Source organism: Colobus angolensis, unplaced genomic scaffold (assembly GCF_000951035.1).
Source record: "Colobus angolensis palliatus isolate OR3802 unplaced genomic scaffold, Cang.pa_1.0 Scaffold319, whole genome shotgun sequence".
Lineage (NCBI taxonomy): Eukaryota > Metazoa > Chordata > Mammalia > Primates > Cercopithecidae > Colobus > Colobus angolensis.
This window is the reverse complement of record NW_012116477.1, coordinates 1626843-1637218: the sequence shown is the minus strand read 5'-3', so window position 1 is coordinate 1637218 and position 10376 is coordinate 1626843.

Genomic DNA, 10376 nt, shown 5'->3' with positions numbered 1-10376 from the left:
ATGCGCTGATCCAGGCTGGGAGGATGAGAGAGAGAGATGGGATGCGCTGATCCAGGCTGGGAGGATCACGTCCAGATTGCACACATGCAGTGGGGGAGACTGAAAGACTTCAGTGATGTTTTATGTCTCTAGGGTGTGATACCTTGTGGTGTAGGTTCTAATCATCTGGGTCTCAGAGTCTGTCCTGATGTTGTCACATGTGCACATTCTCCACGTTTCAGCCCTTCCCCTAGTCCTATGGGACAGAGGAGATGGTTTATGCCGAGAGCACCGCATACCCCATAAAAGTTAAGTGTATTTATATATAACAGGCAGGCCTGGAGAGGCCGCAGTGGGATAGCTATGAGAAGAAATGTAGCCTTTGGAAGAAGCCTCTTAGAACCAGTGACATGGAGCCAGGGACTCCTACTGGAGGAAGGTGTGCCCTCTCTGGAACCCGGCAGGTTACAGTTCAAGCTTGCGGTGGCTCTGAGGGGTGAGAGGAGATGGATATTTCAGATCCAGCTGGTGTTCTGGGTCATTAGTGGCAATGTCAGGCGGTCCAGAAAGCATCTTCCCACGGCAGAGATAGCTGGTTCTTTTAGAGATTACCAACATGTGAAGTGAGGAGAAAAATAATACCAGGAAAGACCTCAGTGCAATTTTCTATATGCCAGGCATTATTCCAAGGCATTTACATATATTCATTTGTTTACCTCTGACAGCAACCCTGGGAGGTATGTACTAATATTATGACTGGGAAAACTAAGGCACAGAGAAGCTAATTACTTGCCCAAGGTCATGGGCCAGAAGGCAGCAGAGCTGGAGTTGGAATTGAACATCTGGCTCCAACTCCATGCTCTTAACCACCACTCAAGGTCAGGGACCAGGGGCGCCACTGTCTGGTGTCCTCATGGCTGTGGCAACATGAGCTTCCTGCACTGGCCAAAATGCTTGGAGGCCTTTGCAGGCAGCCTAGACCTTATTTCATCCTTGAGGATGGACACCCAGGACCAGCCTAATGGCAGGATTTGGTGTGAATGATCACATTTGATTCTTATGCTGACCCTTTGCAGCAAGGGCTGTGATTGTCCCCATTTTACAGATGAGGAAACAGGCACAGAGTGGTTATGCACCTTGTCCAAAGCCCCACAGCTACTAGGCTACCAAACTAGGCTGGACTCCAGGGCTGACCAAAGCTGTTGCAGTTTCTTCACGTCAGTCACCGGGCTTTTCTGTTTTTCTGAAACCTTTAGGCTGTGGGGCTGTCTTTCTATGGCCTTCAAAGCCAGAGTATCCCTGTCCCTTCAACAGGCATTGAGACCAGAGAGGTTCAACACTCTGCCTGAGGTCACACAGCTGGTAAGTGGAAAAAGGGGATTCAATACCAGGCTGGTGCATGTCCAGCCTTCATGCCTTCTTTCTTCCATGCTTTGTTTCTAAGCAGTTTAGACTAACCATGGTTTAAAATTCTAGGGCATCTTCCTTTTTAAAATGGACTTTCCCATGGGAGAGGGTGCTAGGGACAATCTATAGCCGGCCCAAAACTTGGTCTGGGGAGTCAGAGAGGTCTGGGTTCCATTTCCACATCTGCCTCTCACCAGCAGCATGGCCACAGCTGGTCATACTCCTCTCTGAGCCTCCATCAGATGACAAGAACAGCCCCACCTCCAGGATGTCAGGATGAAGGGAGATCATAACAAGGCTACTAGAAGAGTTCAGACTCCACAATGTGCCTGCATGTTCCATTATCTAAATCACTAGAACATCTCGGGAGCCATTGACATGACGGCTATTAATAGGCCCTCATCCATCTTTAGATCATCCTTCTAAAGTACAAAGAGCACAAAAGCAAATCTACCCCCTTTGCAGGTGGAGAACCGAGAACCTGAATGTGCAAAGGGAGAGCCTTCCAGAACAAACTGTGCTCACTCACGTAGATTTCTTTGCTGCTTTGTCCTTAATCAGGATCTTTTAAAATTTCTTTCCACCGTTAAAAATGTCAGAACTTCAACATGACAAAGTTCAGGACACCCCCTGGGGAGGAGTGGCTCAGCTCCCTCTGCCGCCCGCTGTGTCCTCCTGGCTGGGCTCCCCAGGACTGTCTGCCAAGATCCGCGCATCCCTGAGGCAGTGCGCCCTAGCACGGAGCAGTCTCTCCAGGGCTGCCAGCAGCAATCCCCCGCAGATAACATGTTCTCTTCCCGAGACCTGGGCTCACAGAACATGTAGCCCTCGTAGGCTCGGGGGTTGATTCTGGAGGACTCTGTATCTCTTCACAGAAATGCAAGATTGAAATGTCAGCCTGGACTTCTTCCCAGGGAAGTCCAGGTCTTTGCAAGGGATGGGATACCTGTTGGACAAATTTCTAGCTAATTGATTTTCTTAAGTCTAGCCTGCTTCCTAGAAGCTTAAAATCTAGTGGAGAGACACCCTGAGGGGGCATGTGCTGTTTGGTTTTAATATTGCTAACAAATAGCGTCATTCTAAACCCTCGGAGTCCTCTGCCTCCACCCAGGCTGTTCACCTGCAAGGCCTTGGACCTCACTGATGTCCAGCAACTAAAGGGTTAATGCCTAGCCCAGCAGGGAATGCTGCCCAAAGCTGGAGTCACAGTTTGTTCTGATTTAGTCAATACTTGCTTCTCCCTCATGACACTGATGGTTAAATATTTAGAACATTACTCCAGAGGCAATGTATACAGTCACGAAATAAGTCACGGTACAAAGTGTGCAGAATGTCTGTCATAAGGGCCAGAGCAGGTGGCAATGACCCCCCTGCCACCTCCCCATCCAATTGGGAGCAAGCTTCTTCTCTGGAAGATGTTCATCCTCTTCCTCACGCCACCGCCACAATGAGCGAGGCCTCTTCCTGTCTCACCTGGATTCCTCCCCTAGCCTCCTCTCTGGCCTCCTTGCCTCTACCCTCACCCCTGAGCCAATCCATCCTCCTTACAGCAGCCAGAAAAACAAATTTGGTCACACCGACCCTCTGCTTAAAACCATCCCGTGGTTTTCTGTGCTCAGGGTCAGGTTAAAGCTCCCGGTTCCCTTTAGAGCAATCTCTGCAACGTGCAGTTATACATTTGTTTGTTTTGTTTATTTTGCCATCCTGGAATGGCAAGCCTCAGCAAGACTCCCTGGTGTTTATATCCAGTGTCTAGCACAGTGTCTGGCACACAGTAGGTGCTCAATAGATGTCTGCTTAGTCAGAGAAAGAATAAATGAATGGATGACCGAGCACTCACCGTGGGGTCTGCAAGAGCCCAGAAGGATCGGGGTGTTTCCTCGGCAGGTTATAATTTGCAGAGGCAGAGAAGAGATTGCCATTCAGGGCAAAGGAATGGCCAGGACAAAGGCTGGGAGGTGGCGTGTAGGGTGGCTTCCTCTGCCCTAGAGGGCTCTGTCAGCAAGAAGACAATACATGGAAGGGACTGAGAATGTGCGGTTCTGAGTCAAAGGGCCTGGGTTCAAGTCCTGGCTCCACTATGATTAGCTGATGACCTTGAGAATGAGGTCACCTTTGTTTGACTCAGTTTTCTCATCTTACAAATGGGGACAATGATGATCTCTACTTTATAGAACTGTTTTGAGGACTAAATGAGATAACATAAGTCTGGGTGAAGAAAAAGCCTCAATAAATGTCAGTGAGTGTGTTTGATTCTGGGAAAGAAATAACACTCGCCAAGTATTTTCTGTGCAGGGCAGGTACTGAGCCGCTCAGTTAATCCTTTTAGCAACCCAGTGAGGTTGACTTTGGTATTTCAGTTTGACAGATGAATGTGACATTTCCCCTGTTATGGGTATCCCAGTACCTGGTTTATTGTGGTTGGTTCAGTGCAGTGATGTTTAACCCTCACCTGGGCGTTAGAATTACTTGGGCAGTTGCTGTAAAATACCCACACTTCCCACCACCAGCCAGCCAAATAAATCAGAATTTTTGGGAATGGGCCCAGGTGTCAGTATTTTTTAAAAACTCCCTGGATGATCCTAATAGACCAGTCAAATGGTCTAAGTTTGGATGTGTGGTTGTCACAGTGAGCCCCAGGACTGGGGCTAGGACTTGAGGACGGGGGCTGTGAGTCACTTCTTACTCTGACTCCTGACAGCAAAGCCAGACAGGTCACTTCATAGAGGAGACTCAGAAATCTGTTACCACCCAGTGTGGGCATGCCTGAAGTGTGGCTTTCAAGTGCTCAGCAATATGGCTTGGTGGAGTCTTCCAATCACAAGCATCCCTCACTTTTAAGGGGCTGTCTGCTCCAGGCATCCAATTTGTATTAGCAAAAGCTCCCTCTCCTTCATAGGAGGGTGTAACAAAAGGGAACCCAAGACATAGATTTTCTCTCTGCCTGTCTGGGGGCTGGCTGTTCCAAGATCTTACTGAAAGAGGCCGGGCATGGTGGCTCACGCCTGTAATCCCAGCACTTTGGGAGGCCGAGGCGGGCAGATCACCTGAGGTCGTGAGTTCGAGACCAGCCTGACCAACATGGAAAAACCCCATCTCTACTAAAAATATAAAATTAGCTGGGTGTGGTGGCACAAGCCTGTAATCCCAGCTACTTGGCATAATCCCAGCTGACACAGCAGAATCACTTGAACCTGGAAGGTGGAAGTTGCAGTGAGTCGAGATCGTGCCATTGCTCTCCAGCCTGGGCGACAAGAGTGAAAGTCTGTCTCAAAAAAAAAGAAAAAAAAGAAAGAACTTTGGGGCCTGAACCTGACTTTTCCTAAAACTGCTGGACGGCTACATTGCTTTCAACCCCTTCCTATAGCAATTTGCAAATTAAGTCATTTCTCTAATTAAAAAACCAACGAACCAACCAACAGGATGCCTAAATTAGAAATATAGTTACACAATGAATAACATTGCATGATACAGTTTAAAAAAATTACTGGTTGTGTACCTGAAATTCAAATTTACCTGAGTGTCCTGTAGTTTATCTGGCAACCCTACCTGGGTCTCACTTTCTGGGGCTACTTCAGAGTTAATAGCATGGACATCAACACACCACAGACATCCTCCTTGGAACCCAGCTCTGTCCCTTACGTGGTAACTGAGCTGCAGGCAAGACATTTAACTTTCGAATGGTAAATGCTTCTTTTCCCATAAGCAAATACAGATAATAATAGTACCTGTTTCCTGCGGTTATTGTAACCACAAGAAAATAAAAATCATCTATCTAAAATAAAAATAAATAAAAATAAAATCATCTTTCTAAAGTACATACTAAGTGCTCGATAAATAGTAACTTTTACTATATTATTGTATCAGGAAACAATATCAGCAATGTATTTTTGGTTTATAATGAGAAGAATTATAAATTCCTTTTATCCTGTCTGTAAGAAGAATGTATGTATATTATGGAAAATCAGAAAATGCAGATATGAGAAAGAAAATCTACTCACATTTTTAACATTTGGTGATTACTCTTCCAGGTTTTTCCTTAAAAATATATCTATATCTGGCCGGGCACAGTGGCTCATGCCTGTAATCCCAGCACTTTGAGAGGCTGAGGCAGGCAGATCACCTGAGGTCAGGAGTTTGATATCAGCCTGACCAACATGGAGAAACCCCATCTCTACTAAAAATTCAAAATTAGCCAAGCGTTGTGGCACATGCCTGTAATTCCAGCTACTCGGGAGGCTGAGGCAGGAGAATCACTTGAACCTGGGAGGCGGAGGTTGTGGTGAGCCAAGATCGTGCCATTGCACTTCAGCCTGGGCAACAAGAGTGAAACTCCGTCTCAAAAAACAAAAACAAAAGCAATTATATCCATATCTATCTTTCTATCTATCTATCTATCTACTTGTCTATCTATCTATCATCTATCTACCTACTTACCTATCTATCTCTGTACAGAAAAGTTAGTTTTGTGTTGTGGGTCCTGCTTTTTGTTTTTTGTTTTTCCACTTAACATTATATGACAGTTGACCTTTGAACAACATGGGTTTGAACTGCGTGGGTCCACTTATAGAAGGAGTTTTTTCAGTACAAGTGACACTCAGCGTGCCTGCCTCACCTGCCTTCCCTGCCTTCCCTTCCACCTCTTCCCCATCTTCTGCCTCTGCCCCCCGCAAGACAGCAAGACCAACCTCTCCCTTTTCTCCTCCTTGTCAGCCTGTTCAACATGAAGACAGGATAAACATCTTTCTAGTGATCCACTTCCATTTGATGAACAGTAAATATATTTTCTCTTCCTCATGATTTTCTTAACAGTTTCTTTTCCCTAGCTTACTTTATTGTAAGAATACAGCATATAACACACACAACATACAAAAATATGTATTACTTGACTATTATTAGTAAGGTTTTAGTCAGTAGTAGGCTATTAGTTAAGTTTTGGGGAAGTCCAGAGTTCTCTGAAAATTTTTGACTGCATGGGAATCAGCGCCTCTAACTCCTGCATGGTTCAAGTGTCAACTGAATAAACATTTCTCTAAGTTGTTAGATATTCCTTGAAAATCTAATTTTCACTGTACAGATATACACAAATGTACTTAGTCAATCTTATGCTGATCAAGTTTTTGTTGCTGTTATAAATAGTCCTGCAATGAGCTCTGTATCTTTTATTAAACATGGCGCTAGAGCTCAGTTGGCCCCTCTGTGGCCTGTCTCAAAGCGCAGTCTTCTGGCTTGTGTTTCTGGCTGCCTGGCTGCTGCTTTTGCCAAAACCCAAGACAAATGGATTTCAGCCTTGATGGGTAGGCCCAGGGCTGCTCAGAGGCCCATTTTGTCACTCTCCGTCTTTTGGAAGCGGAGCTGGCTCTCTGCTGAAATGTACAAACACAGAATCCTTTTTGATCAAGGGGAGATCCTTTTCTAGCCTTGGGACTCGGTCCCTTCTGTTCCTGGTTGCATGTGTGCCATCTCCGTTGATTGCCCTTGTCTTTCGTGTTTCATGGAACTGGAAAAACAAAACCAAACCAAAAACCTTCCAAGGTTCTGAAGTCCTCATATCCTTAAAAATCCATCAGAAAGCCCCGAAGCTTTCCGCTGCTGAGTTTGCCTTTTCCAGCCTTGCCTGATCTCACTTGGGAACATAACTACCCAATAACTCAGTTGCAGGAATGGTGGGAGAACAGAGCCACCAAATACAAGCAACGTCCCAGAGAGAAGGGTGCTTACAGGCAGAGGCGAGGTACACGGAAGCAATCAGTTCTGCTGTGCAGGTTTTCTTAATGTTTTGACATCTTAAGTTCAGAGAACATAGCTTGGTTTTATAAAATAGTTTTAGTGCAGAGGGCAGAGGGCACAAAAGTCTCCAAACAAGTTCTTCTGGGTGGAAGACACTATGAGTGGCTCTTCACCTGCTTTGCCATCATCTTTGCCCCAGAACCTTATGGAATATGTTAAGTCACTGCATAGGTCCACTTGTACAAGGAGTTTTTTCAACAGAAGTTACACTCAGTGTGCCTGCCTCACCTGCCTTCCCTTCCACCTCCTCTGCCTCTGCCACTGCTCAGACAGCAGGACCAACCCTTCCCTTTTCTCCTAGTCAGCCTGTGCAACATGAAGAGAGGGTAAAGATGTTTTTAATGATCCACTTCCTCTGATGAATAGTAAATATATTTTCTCTTCCTTGCAATTTTCTTGTTTCTCTTCCCTAGCTTTTCTTCCTGCAATTACTTTTGCACCAACCTAATAATATTCAGTGCAGATTTGAGGCAATGAATTGATTTAATTGTAGGGCTCATTTGAGCCCCTAGCACGTCTTTCTGTACGCACAATTTTTTTTTCTAAACTGGTTGAGTTTAAAAATGTAATAACTTTGCCCAGACCCACATAGCCATTTTCTTCCCAGAGAATCAATGTAATTTGCATGTGTTATTCCGCCACAGGACATCCTAGAGCAGTGCAGCTCTTATTGATTTTGCGGAGCTGCTGATCGCCTTGTTTGAGATGTCAGGGCCCAGGAGGGCAGCCAGGATGATGCAGGGCTTGTCAATTTCCAGGTGAATTCAGCAGGCAAATGGGAGCGGCAGGTGCTGGTCAGCTTGGGTTTCAACCTCATCCTTCACACGTGCCAGCTTTGAGACTTTGGCAAGTTACTTCAGCTTTCTGTGCCTTGTTTTCCTCACCTGTAAAATGGGATAATAATAGACTCTACCTCATAGGATTCTTTTGACTCATAAATGAATTAGTAAGCATTAAACACTCCAAACACTGCCTGGTTCATTGTTAGTATTATTTATTATGCTCCAAGTGGTATTTGGACGTCTTAAATGAGAATCACCAAAAGCAGGGCTTCTCAAACTTTAATGTAAATATAAAACACCTAGAGATCTTGTTTAAATACACAATCCGATTTAATAGGTTGAAGGGTGGGCCTGGGAGTCTGCATTGGCAGGTGCAGAGCTATCGCAGTTGATAGCCGAGATGCTGTTTGAAGACCTTGCTTTGAGGTTCAAGGACTTTGAGAACTTACAGTAAAATTGCAGATTCCCAGGCCCCAACCCAGACTGTCGGTTTCAGGACCTCTAAGGGTGGGTCCCAGGATCTAAGTGTTTAACGAGCCTCCTAGGTGATTCAAACACACCAAAGCTTGACAGGCTAGAATGAGGAAGATGTGGCTTATTCATAACCTTTCTGGGAGAGAATGTGTCATTCTGTGTTTAGGACTTAGGTTTCTTCTTCTCTCCTTTCATTTTCCGTCTTCTCTTTCTTCATTCCTCCCAGGCCAGGCAGCATAGCTCGGTGGTTAGAGCATCTCCTCTGGATTTGCCTCACGATCTCACCATTAGCAGTGATACCTCTATGGAGGCATGTGCTATGAGAGGACTGTGAAAGGGAACCCAAGGGTTGATTTGGGAAGCTGGCAGTCATCAGCCAAGTCCTGACCGTTTTGGACTGACTGCTGCAGAGGCTGCAGGTCAGAGTGTATCATCGTATATGTTCTGGCCACTGGCTTTGGACAGTAGTAGTATGTGTGGGTGTTTGTTCTCCTCTGGATGATAAACAGCTCGACAACAAGGCCCTTTATTGCTCCTCTTGGGCCTTCCCCAGCACAAGACTTGACATCTGGGCTCATCAATGCTTCCTGAATGACTGAATGAAAGACATGCTGCAGCCACTGAGCCATGCACCACTGAGCTATTGTGAGCTGAAAGGAACTCAATGGTTCATAAACACTGGCTTTGACCACCTTCGCCCAATTCAAGTCAGCACATAATAGTGATCATGTATCTTGCATCGGGGCTCATATCGGAGGCTACAGAAAGGCCTGTGGGGACAGCCAGATCCGATAATTATAATTTCTCTTTAAGTTTTCCTATGCCTCGCTTATATTTGAAGTGTGATTACAATGGAATTAAACTGGCCGTTCAATCAGTATTTGTAAAATAAAAACGAAATCAGCTCTACATGCTGTCATTTCCAGGATTACGTTTGTGGAGGTACTCTTGTTTTATCTTCACAACCACATTATGAGGTAGGTATTATTATCGTCCCCATTTTACTGATGAGCAAACTGAGGCTCTGAGAAGATAAGTAATGTATCTGGCACCCGACAGTGAGGAACTTGAACCCGGGTCTGGAACTCTGCCTGTTCCACAGGCTGGAGGTGGGGCATAGGAAGCGGGTCGTGGACGGACTTGGGCAAGAAAAACAGAGGTGTAGTTCCCCTGAGAAAGGAGGAGAGATGCTGGTTATTGGGACACAGCTGAGCTTGCCACGCCACATCCCCTCCTCCAGGCGTGCATAGCATCGTGGGAGAGGGCTGGTCTGTCACACCCTCAACACGGAGACCCATCAATGAGAAGATTTTCCTGAGTTTATAAAACAGCAACAGGTTAGGCAGCCTCATGAGTGAATCGATCACTAAGCTGAATCTTACTTAACTCCTAGCTTTAAAATAATCAGCAGGAAGGAGAACAAAAAGCCACAAGTGTGTTTACACACAGGCACCCCACCCTGCAGGCCCTAAATAGAGGTTCAAATCAAGGCAGCCTTTCCTGTGGGTGTGGGTGCTGGCACAGGAGCCAGCTTTGCACTTAGTGCACACTAGACAGCCACATAGTTTAGCAGGGGCAGCACTGACAGAAACCAGAGAGCTGTAAATGCCACACTGGGATGGCTGGGCCACGTGTACTGTTAACCAGACAGTCTTGTTCCACGGCTGGAGCCTGAGCACATTTTAGGCCCTGGTGGCTGGCAGCACCCTGTGAGGACCGTTAACCACTTGGCTGAGACCCGCTGGGCAGATGCCTCTGAAATCTATGCTGGTCCGAATCCCGCCTGGGGTATTTTGTGCTCTTAGGGACACCATAGTAATTGATGTAATATGCCTAAGATGGACTGAAACTGTCTGATATTGGAATAAATTCAACCTCACTGGTAATAAAAGCTAAGTGCATGAAAACAAGATGTCATTTTATTATAATTTTCCCTGGCCATTT